The sequence below is a fragment of the Anabrus simplex genome, chromosome 3 (assembly GCF_040414725.1).
Source record: "Anabrus simplex isolate iqAnaSimp1 chromosome 3, ASM4041472v1, whole genome shotgun sequence".
NCBI lineage: Eukaryota > Metazoa > Arthropoda > Insecta > Orthoptera > Tettigoniidae > Anabrus > Anabrus simplex.
Window position 1 is genome coordinate 412,893,173 of NC_090267.1, and position 12,759 is coordinate 412,905,931.

Sequence of the window (12,759 nt, forward strand, 5' to 3'; positions counted from 1 at the left end):
ATACATTATTTTATTTATTTCAATTTAATTCAGTCTCGTGGGTACCGTTATTTGGTAGTTAGTTTTCCCCATCTTTCACTCCCTCAACCCTGATCATGTGGCCCGACAACTCCGAGGAAGATGAAGGACGTAACCACACTCAAGAAGATAAGAGTCCATGTGAGCGGTAGGTATTATTTGATGTCTTTATTTACAGGAGCAGCCGGCGCAACATTCAAACAAGAAGAATACCGCAACGCCTGCCTTAAAAGGGCACAGTGGCCAGGGTGAGGGGTGAAAGTGTGGCGCCCAAATTTAGGGGCCTGATTATCTTTTCCTCGGGGACTTGGCACTTAGTGATAGATTTATTTTTGTACCCAGACTGAAAACCATGAACACGCGTTTACTAGTTAGTAATAATTACAAATACTGTGATAGTACTGTTTGACATGTAGTGGTGGCGTTATAAATAACATGTATTGTATAAATTTATCCTAATTTAGGATAAAGCTTTTCTTTTCAGTGTTGTATACGATGTCTTATATGTGTTGGAGGTGGTGTTGGTACTCTTAAGGTCTCCGTTTATCTCTCAAATTACAAATATGTCCATTAGTCAGGAACAATGGGATATGTTAATCCAGACAATTGGTGAGTACTGAATTAAAATCCAATCAGGCGGAATTAGCGGATGAACGTAAAGCTAGCCAAAATCAACTAAAATCCAGCCAGGCCCCACTGTCAACTAAAATAGAAAATAGTCAGGCAAAATTAGCGAACGAATTTAAAACCAGCCACACTGAACTCATAACCAGTCAGAATGAATTAGCAAATAATGTAGATGCGAATCAAACTACACTGAGCAGGGTTACAGAGGACATAAAAACAATACAAGAACAGGTCACCTTAGAATTTAAACAATGTGAGGAAAAGCTTGAGGCCAAGCTTATTAAGAGTCAGGTCGAGTTGAAAAAGGAATTACAAGCCAATCAGGACAGACTAATGCAGGCGTGTAACACAAATAGACAGGAAACGATGATCGAAATTAAGAAGTTAGCGGACGTACAGTCAAAAATACAAGAACAGCTTGACAATAACGACGCTACTTTTAAGGAAAGTATGAAGGAAACTGTCGTTATGATATAGGACCAAGGGAAAGATCTAGCCAAGAGTATAATACTGCTGGAGGAGAGAATAGATGAAATTGGAAATGAAACAAAGAAAGAGATTAATAAAGTATATACACAAGTCGAAGAAAACCGAGAGAAAGTGAGCAGTGCGATTAACCTTAAAAGCAGAAATGGCCGGTCTCCACTGATTAACATTTAACACCAACATGTTAAATTTAACATGTTACAATTGACATGTATATTGTGATTGTGTCTTCCAATTGACTTTGCATGTTAACTCGGAATGTTGAGGTTAACACTTTTAACATGTTGGCGTGTTTTCCGCTCCAAGTGGAAAACATGTCAAGTCAATTCGTTGTTCGGGAGATGTTGGCACAGCTTCAGCAACTTCCTTTCCGTTTCCATGTCAACAGATAGCCAAACAATGCAAACGACATGCTTCTCGTGAAGTAGGATTATAGTTACAACACTCCGCAACACTCATTCTCTTTGTTATAAGCTACAAATACAGTACTGGTACCGATACGCGCACGTGTGTCGTTCTCTCTGCACTATACTAAAATTTATAGTCAGAAATGGAGTAGAGCGAGATTACTTTGGACTTAATTAATGATATAATAGAAAGGCCTTGTTTGTGGGATGTCTTATCAAAGGAATCCAGTGATAAAGCGAAGTAAGCCGACATTTTCCAGGAATTCTAAATTATCTATAATTGTTCCCGCGAGTGCATCGAAAAAACCTAGCGTTCCTCCGCTACCAGTACAGTCGAGTATTGCAAAAAAATAATTTAAAAAAATCAGAAAAGTCGGGGCGGGAGCGGACAAAATTTATACTTCAAAATGGTTTGCTTTTGAAGCAATGAGCAGGATGACGGGAGGAAATGTGTCTAATAGAACTGCATTTATAAATCATAACAAGAAGCAACAGTGACAATAACAAAGGCAAAATCCTCTTCATCTGAGTCCATTGTCCTTGTCTGAAAATACCAGACACCACCTAAATGTATTACCACAAATTGATATGATGAACTACCTATATATAAACAAAGAAAGTCAAGTTTAACATGTTTATTAAGTGTGGACACAATGTTAAATGAAACAGTATTCAACATTTAACATTTAACATGTTGATGGTGTCACCAGTTAACATTTAACACTTTTAACATTTAACATGTTGTTGTTAAATGTTAATCAGTGGAGACCGGCCTAAACACAAACATTCACTCATGATATTACAAATAAACTGACAGAATTATCGGAGAAGATATTAGAGACAGAAAACGGGATAGTACTCAATGAACAGTCAATACGGCAGGAATTTAACGAGACTATTGATAGCAAGATTCAAGTAATTAAAACCCAGGGAGAGAACTTATCGACCTTGGTGAGGTTATTAGTAGACAAGCAGACCCTAGAACAGCAGGCAGTCACGGAAACAAAGGTGCAGCCGCAAAGCAAACCAGTCGCTGAGAATGACTCAATAACACAAATATTTAACTTGGAGAAAACAGTCCCGGAGAATAGTCAGAGGTATGAAGGTGCCACTCAGATAATTAACATAGTAAGGACGAGTGAAGATCAGCCCAAGAAATTTAATGGGACGTCACAAGTTACTCCCAACGTATATCTGCGAGATATCAAAGAATACTTTAAGGATTTAAAGGTACCCGAAGAAAAAAAATTACGTGTCGTGGAGAAGTATCTGGAAGGGCAAGCAAAAGTAAGGTATTATGGGTTCGTAGATTCATTCAAAAACTTTGAAGATTTCGAGAAAGCTTTCCTCGAAAGATACTGGTCGCTATCGGTGCAGCAAGCGCTTAGGATGGACTTGTATACGCGTAAATATACTACCAGCCAACCCACGAGATACGTAGATTTCTTTTTGAGACAGCTAGTGAAGCTACGTCAATTAGATTCACCCGTATCTGATGCGGAAATAGTCCAAACAATAATTAAACAATTTCCGCCGGAAGTACAACGTATGTTAATCACGGCAAGGGTAGAAGATACAGCCCAGGTCGAGTCAATTCTGAGGGAATTAGGCGCGACAACAAATAACAGTACTCCACCGAGAACGAATAGGCAGCCTCAAGAACACAAGGCTTATCTCGTAAACGCCACAAGCGAGAATACCCGTGGTGACGCGCAGGTGAACAATGTAAATTCAGGAGCCGTACCGCGCAGAGATACGAACTCGAGATGCCAGGATGAACAGGTCGGAAACACATGGTATCGGCGACCAAGTTACCCAGATAGGCGAATGTACCAGAGAAGATATCCGTCCAGAGATAGGAGGCGATGGGATGACAGAGGCAGTAATAGACCATACTATCGTGACCAAGGAAGAAGATGGGACGATAGAAGAGATTACAGGCAAGCGCAATACGACAGGAACTCAGAGCAACGACATCAAGAGGGCCGGCGATATATTGCAGAGTTGAACAATAAACGCCAGCGAGACCCATGGAGACAAGCCGTAGAGACGCAGGATACGAACCCAGATATTACGGGAGCTGAGAGTCTTGAGCTCCAGCAGTCCAGAAGAAGTGAAAACCAAGACAGAAGGCGTCTCAACCCGAATGCACCCACATACAATGAGGCCGGTGCTAAGAAAAAAACTTCAATTTCAAATCAACGACCCCATCCGACAGCGACATAACCACGCAGCCAGACACCGAGAATGAAGAATGGGAAGTAGCCCAAGTAGACTCCTGGATAGCGCAGCCCGAAGATTTATTAACTGATGCCGTAAAGCAGGAGAGTCCTCAAATTCCTCCTCTACCTGTCATAAAAATAAAAATTAATGGAACCAATGTATTGGGACTTTTGGACACAGGCGCTAGCATTAGCATCATCTCTAGAGCATTGTTTAACGATTTGAAAGAGAAAATGAGCTTACCTGAAATTCCAGTTTCGACCGTAAAGATTAGAGGGATCGTGCCAGACAAGGTTACTACCTGCAAGTCGCAGACATACCTGGAGATGACAATAGGAAACACAACCTACGGTCATACGTTCATTCTCATGGCCAGAGTCAATTATAATATCATTCTAGGAGCCGATTTTCTCAGGGAAACAAATGCCATCATTGACTTCGCAGGAAACGTTGTAAAATTTCGAGGAAACGAAGGTCATGACAGAGTCGAACTTAATCCGGAAGATAGTGAGGAGGAAGAAGTGAATGATACTACCGATGAAGAGTGCAACGATTCTATAGGAGCCGAATATGCTGAGGAAGAAATAAACATTTTGGACCATGAAAAAATTTTCAAAGACATTTTTATGACAGATACCACGGAGGATATAGAAAAATTAATTAATGATAAAATTTCAGAATTCAATGGCACGAAAGAACAGAAGGACAGATTAAGAGCCTTTTTAATTGAACATCAGGCCGTGTTTGACTCTAAAGTGGGCCTAATACCAAATTTCACATATGCTTTAAATGTTTTGGACTGGGAACCATATAAACGTAAGCCGTATCCAGTGCCAGAAAAGTACCACCAGGAAGTAAAACGAATAATCAAAGAAATGGAGGAAAACGCCATAATTTCGGAACGACCCACTCCGTACGTGAACAGCCTTGTAATCGTAAAGATACCGGATAATTCCCTGAGGCTGTGTTTGGATGCTCGTCAATTAAACTCGAAATTAATCCCAGAAAACGACCAGACCGCGCCTATAAAGGACGTAATACGTCGGTTCAAAGATATGGAGGTATTTACAGGCGTAGACTTGACCAGTTCATTTCACCATATCCTTCTTCATGATAAATCAAAATTATTAACAGGTTTCATGTTCGATCAACAGACCTATGTTTTCGAACGTCTCCCCTTCGGATTACGTAATTCAAGCTGTGCTCTCATACGAGCGCTTGACAGAAATTTAACTGACGAAAACCTTCAAAATTTAGGCAAGCTATTCAAAAACCTCATCGAAACCGGATTCAAAGCAAACATCAAAAAGTCACACTTCTGTCAGCCGGAAATCCTATTCTTAGGATACGTAATAGACGGCAAAGGAATCCGGCCAAACCCAGTGAAGCTCAAGGCAATAAGCAAATTTCCTAGGCCTACCAAGGTGAAACATATTCGCCAATTTCTTGGTATGTGTCAATTTTTCATGGCACACTCCAAAAATTTTACAGAAGTAGTTGTGCCACTACAAGAGCTACTACGTAAAAACAATAAATGGAAATGGACGCAGGAAGCTGAGACAGCGTTCATAAATACTAAAGAATTGCTGGCCAGGAGTATAAAATTGGCATATCCGGACTTTAATAAACCATTCGTCCTCCAGACGGACGCATCTAAAATAGGCGTAGGTGCAGTTCTATTTCAAGAGCAGGACGATGAACGTAAGACCAAAGATTATTTAGGCTTTTACAGTAGAAAATTGAGGTCGCATGAACGAAATTATACGACCACCGAGCTAGAAATGCTAGCCATAGTTCAAGCCCTACAGCACTAGCGAAAAATCATTTACGGATTTCCAGTAATCGTAAGAACCGACCACAAAGTTTTAACGTTTATGTTAAAAACAGCTGTCTCATCTGACCGAATCACGGGATGGTCGTTGTTCGTGCAACAATTTAACTTCACGATTGAACACTGTGCAGGCAAGGCAAATGTCCTAGCCGATGTCCTGAGTAGAAACCCGAATAGAGAGGAAGAACAGGTAAATTATGTCGACTTGACACAGGAAGACAGGGATGTATTGCTACGGCTAAGCCAACTGTCAACATTCCAACAGGTTGACCCAACCTTACAACCAATCATTCAGTATTTCCAGGGAGCAATTCAACAGGGTGACCCTCGATATAATGAAATTCAGAAGGCAGCGGAAGAGTACAGATTTTTAAATAATCAACTGTTGAAATATGCAGATATGGACCATACAAAATTAAAGATCGTAATTCCCAAAGAATTACAAAATGAATTAATTTGGCATGTACACCGGGTTATTGGGCACCTAGGTATCGACAAGACCGCCGCCACAATCCAAGAAACATTCATATGGAAAGACCTGAGGAAAACTGTCATGGATGCAATAATTACGTGCGACACTTGCCAATGTGTGAATGCGAACTCATATCTCGTCAAGCAAAAGCCAATTCAAATCCTACCGTGAAAGCCCCGTGAGCTATTCGCGATGGACATCTATGGAAAAATCCCGAAATCACGGAGAGGCAATCAATTCATATTGGTTACTATGGATGTGTTTTCAAAATTCACCACCATCACGAAATCCATAGCATAACTCAAGCGTGAGGCTTCAAACGGCCTTTCGTCTCACCGTTCCAAACATGTATTGCCGTGAACTATCCAGTGAATAAACTTTCCATCAATCTACTCAAGCTAGACTATCATTCGAATAACATTCAATTTTCTCACCCGCAATGTTTCTAGTCAACAATAACTTCGTCTCGAAAAATATGTACAGAATAGAATTCAGTTTACAATAATCAAGTATTACCTTGACCGTGTGTCAGAGTGAATTTTGTTCGTGAGGTCGTCTATCACAAAAATGCATTATGCTAGTTCTACATAGAATCGTCTCTTGGACTTAATTGCCAAGGTCTACGATCTCATACAAAAGTCGTAACCATGGGATAACATCGACTTGTAATTAAAATAGGCATTACAACACGCTCACTTGGGTTCTGACCACTATTAAATTAGTCAACTCTTCAGGATTGCTTACAGGACATTGTTATCTTACACAGCCTGTCTCAGAAATATTACGTCTTAACATACAGCCTGTTATAAAAATTCCTCTCCGTCGTAAAACAGGGATTCTTAACCTCAGTCTCATGTTCATTACATATCACTCATAAAATATAGGCTTACTCTGCCTTTAACATCTTCCTAGCTATTCTCATTATATTTAATTACCATTACAATTCATTCCTACCTGTTCGAAACTTTTCAAATATACGTAATCCCATGATAAACAACTTTATAAGAATCTCACAATTAACTACTTTACGTTTTTCTGACGTCAAGAGCAGAATACCGTGATTTTTTGTATCACAAGTACACGGTGTCACAAAATTTTAGTTTCCCAAAAATGAATGTTAACTTTATCAGACCACGGTTTTTTGTATAAATCGCAAATATCACTTGACATTACTGCTGAACATATAATTTATCATCTCAAATTTATCCTGACGTGAATATTAACTTTATTAATAATAATAATACTTTGATTAATTTGATAATCGACTTTATCGCACTCACCACGACTATTTTATCGTTATCATTATTGTAACTTTTATCAGCCTGAACATGTTTAATTGATTTTCACATTACAATGTTTAAAACTTCGCATATTACATTTCTGTAAAGAAATTTTAAACGCATTTTACAGTTTCGCGCACTGACATGAATAATAGACACTTCACCTCAACATTATAATATACTTAATTTCTACACACGCAACATAGTAATTTAATGGGACAAGCATTTACAATATCTATCTACAAAACATTTTAAAAATAGACAGACCTTGTAACAGCGTCGTAGCTTCCGAAGTCATCCTGGCTACATTTTAGCCAGCTCGTTCAGAAATTAACCACTCATATTTGCAGAGAACATCCTTCTCATTTGTTTATGATATTTATAATTCCACAAACTCTGCACTTCAGTTGGTACAAAACATGTAAATAGTGAATTATTCTAGATGCACTCTATATGTACGACTTCACCATTCCATCGGCGAAACTCGACTCTACGTGAGAATGTTCCTCGCTCTCACCCCCTTGTTATGCCAGGTGGCCACGAGATACGAGACTTGAAGCTTATCTTGGCTATTCTACAACTCCCCTACCTGCTACAAAGACACACAATAATTTAATGAAAGCTATCTATGCACTCGCGGTTTTCATTTGCAGAAGTAAGGAATTCTTTTACTAATACGACTGAGTAAACGTCTTTTGCCACTTTACCACTCGGTAAAATATTTTATCTCAAGCTAGCTAACTCAATACATATCACAAGTTTATTTGAAGAAGCAGTTCAAGACCTCTACTTGATATTAACGCGGCGCGAATCCACCCTCGCGACGACAGACCAAGTGAGTGTGGTTACTGTCCAGTGGAAGGGATACTTATAGCTTCTTTAATGACGCTATCCTGGACATGAGGTATGGTGGTGTAATCTTACAATTTGATAACAACTAGACCGATTTCTTTGAAACTCACTCCAAAATTCCATCTAATTTCCAAGTCATGATGGTGTTGTTTACTGATTTTTCCGTGCTTTTAACGTGTGTAATTAATTAATTTCGTGCAGGTGATTTCGCGCGTTTTCTGATTGCTTGACCTTGTGACGTGCCGCTAGGCTGGTGATATGGATGCCATAATTTCTCCAGGCTTAATTAAAGACATTTCCACCCTGTGGATTTTAGCTTCATTTAATATTTCTTACAATTCTTAATTATTAATTTCTTGGTTAATGATATTGCCCAAAATCTCTTGCAATGAAGGTTTATTGTGAGGAAGTTAATTATTAATTACTCAGGGCCCGCCGAAGTGTTCCGACACCCTCCGAATGGATGGCTCCCTCGCTCCCACGACGAGTTCTCATGATGACTTGGGCCGCCACGGAGGGTGAGATGAGCTTGCAATAAAGAATTATTATGGTTGCGCTTGTAGTTGTATTTTGTAGTTGCAATATTCTAGTTGCAATATTTAGCAAGGGTAGAATTATGGGTTCAATACATACTGAACCCTTTGGCCCATACTGAAGGATACCTACCTTCCTTACCTATCAGCAAAAGTTCATGAGATCTGCCTCTTGGGTCGTATCGGGTTCTTCGTCACTTGCTGAGTTAAAGGTAGGGTTCAGTAATTCTAATCTATCTACTGAAATGAAAGGTCTGTTTAAAAATATTCCTATTTATTCAAGTAATCTCTGGAGTGTTAATCATTTGTATCATCGGTATGATTAGAATCCAATCATGTCCACTGGACACCACAATCATTTGCACAAAAGGTCAGAACACTGGTGTGAGCCTTTGACATAACTGCCTGATGGGCATCCTTACTAGAAACCATTGTCTCAATTAATAATTAAAGAAAGGAAAGTCTGGAAATCCTTAGATTCGGCTTCCATGTGAGACTACATGTACCATCATAGTGATTCTTTATGGTCCAGTTCTCGTAACACGAACTCTGGACTCTGGGTATAATTAATGCAGTCCAATCGGTGTGTGCCACACAGTGGTTATACGGCATGCACACTTAATTGAATCGATGTGACCTGCGACTATTCATGGACCGACATCTAAACTTCTAAGTTACGTTAAAGTCATTGTGGATGATGACCGCAAGGAAAATGATGCTACGGTGGAATATGGCCCTACTCTAACAAGGAAACATCGGCAAAGGGTTGGTCGCCGATCGCGATGAAACTTGTAAAACGCATTGAGGTACACGTAAAAATGATGTCGGCATCAATTTTGGGTGCCAACATTCATTAGAGCATTAACTACGGGGCCTAAAATTTGCGACATTTGAAATTCCGCGCGATCAGCGATGAATACCTGCTGGCCAATGCTAAGCTGGCACACTGCGTACTTGGAGACACGCCTCTGCACCTCCTCCCCTCCCCGTTCCAATTGGTTCGCCACCGCACGTTTCCCTTCTCCCCGTGCTCCCTAATCCCCACGCTTGCCGGGGCCCGTGGGCGAACCAATTGGAACGGGGAGGGGAGGAGGTGCAGAGGCGTGTCTCCAAGTACGCAGTGTGCCAGCTTAGCATTGGCGAGCAGGTATTCATCGCTGATCGCGCGGAATTTGAAATGTCGCAACTTGTAGGCCCCGTATTTAACGCCCTGATGAATGTTGACACCCAAAATTGATGCCGACATCGTTTTTACGTGTACCTCCATGTGTTTTCCAAGTTTCATCGCGATCGGCGACTTACCCATTGCCGAAGTTCCCTTGTAAGTCACTGAGGTTGATGACCCCAGGACCATCCAAGTTTCTAAGCTGAAAGCTAAGCAAAATTAAGTTACATCGGTTGATGACCAAAGTTTCCACTTTACTAACCCCAGCACATTTACTGCTCAATCAATCAAAGTTAAATAATGCAACAACAACAACAATGCTCACAATACCTTGTGGCAGTAAAATCCATTACCTTCGGATATGTCCCCTTAATCTTTACGTTAACATTTACATATTCCCAGAAAAACAAACTAAGATTTCCAGAATGCATCTTCAAGTCATTCGCCTGATTTAAAGTTATTTCCAAATACGTTTCCACTTAATTTAATAATTAAATAAATTTAAATGATTTAATGAAATCTTAATGAACAACAAATTCTATCTCCGCGGACGAATGGTTTCTTTCACATGTCCCTACACAAGTCTTGACATAATTCAATTTAATCATGTCGGATGTCTATCGTTGGTAACTGGAAAAAATTTACATAACTTATTTCCAGTATTTACCTTGTCTCGTGATATCACACTTTAATTTAATTTAATACTAACAATTATTGCTACTTGGATAACCCTTATAATTAAGTGCAAAACCAAAAGTAACTCGCCGTACTATGTAAACCGCTTACGATGTCGTATCTTGTCGTAAAATTTCCATGAAGCTTTGTGCGCCCCTCACAAACAAAACGATCATCATTACCATCGGTCTGTATTTTGGACATCCCTGAAATTGGATAACCTTACTCATTATATTCTAAGTTCGTGGTCTCAAATGTACATTACACTCTCAATTAAACAAATTTACACTATCTAATAACATACATGTTATTCCCGGATGAAAATATCAACTATATTTCGTAATTATTGATATCCACTGCCAGGAAATGTGATCTCAATGCAATGCATAACACACTCTGCACGTTCCGTTATTCGAGCGACGAACTCCTATCAGCTGACGGCATTTAGCCCCAACCCTCGCTTTGCAGTGATATGAGACATCTGTTCGTCCTACCTGACTGGTCTCTCAGAATGAAACCTTTAAACTTTGCCGACATAATTAAACAAATACGACATTTCTAACCAACAAAATGCACATAGATTATATTTCAAAATGCCCACACCAATTGTACACGTCGCAAATTAATACTGGCATGGATTCTCTAGTTCTACTTTCCATCCCAAACATTACACAAAAATTTCCTGGGGCTTATACATATCCCGGAACATTTATAGGCTTTCAGTCACCTGATTCACAAATCCCATCTCAACTCATCCGACAACTCTGAACTCTCGTCTCCACTGGACGGCTCTCACTGACAAACAAGACTGGAATAAAAATACTTGGAATCCACGACACCTAATACGTACAAATACATTAATAATGAACACTTCACATAATGATCTCGTATTTTCCCAAAACTGGATTTCACAAAATGACTGTAAAATTCTACTAAAATGTTTTTGCCAGTCAGACACAATTTAAATGGACATAGAATAACGTTTCACTCCGTGACCAAATTCACCACTCTATACTCTCACCCGACAGCGCGCTTCCACTCGATTGAAAATGGGTAACCATGGATTTCTTACATTATTTACGTCAAAATTCAATCAGAAAAATTTTACGCCAGATAAAATTATCTCAATTAACATCACAAAAGTATAGGCAATAGATTCACGGAAATTGACGATCTACTCTGGACGTGATATCACTTCGAAGCCCTCATTAATAAATTTTACATGTCACACGGCGCTCACAATATTTTAAATTTATCCAAGCAGAAATTAAAACAAATGACTTTTCGTCATGTTTGACATTCGCCAAAAAAAAAACATAGGGGTGACCAACTGCGTTATAAAAACCCATTTCAAATGCACATGAGTTTGACATCACAAAATAAGATATAGTAGGTGGTAATATGGTAAGGCACCTGCCTTAAATCGACGCCGGCTTCCATCCTTAGGCTCACCTGTGACCTTCCGTCACTTATCTAACCATTTTACATTTCTGGCTGTACATAATTTTATTTTCCTGGAAATGAAACACAAAAAAAGAAATACCCTTCACACGTGTCTCCGTTGATCGCACTCGACTAATGGTAGTTACTGCCCGCACACGAATTACTTTTACAACACATATATTTTACAGCTTTATACTTCTTCTGCAATATCTTGACCTCCTTTTTATAAGACTACCTTTGCTCAAACAAATCCATTTTGGATTCAAGACCCCAGCCACATCGGCCAAAAATCTGTTCGTCGGACTTAGTCTACTTTATCACTGGATTTACAGAACAGTTTAACTCTCTCGCTCAAGATTCAATAACACAATGCAGGGGGTTTCATCATGGCGCCCTTCCTATATGTATAGCTATTACCCCCTCTCTCCAGGCATTTTTCCTTTGCCGCCAAGAAATTTGCGTAATCATTCTAACTTAAATGAATTGTATTTAAAAGAGTTTTGGATGTAACCATGTATTTGTTAACTCACTAACGGTAGTAATCCTGAACATTTAAAATTTATATTTATTAGTTTAGCTGGTTAAATGACCTCATTTGATAGGCACTACTTTTCTGTCGACTTCGCGTGGGGACGCCATACACACGCGGTCTTCTGAAATAACCCACCAAAATGACTTAGCAGTCTCAAACTTTCTTCGGTATCCTTCCACGTACGACACGTGCGGATGACGTCACGTATCCCAGAG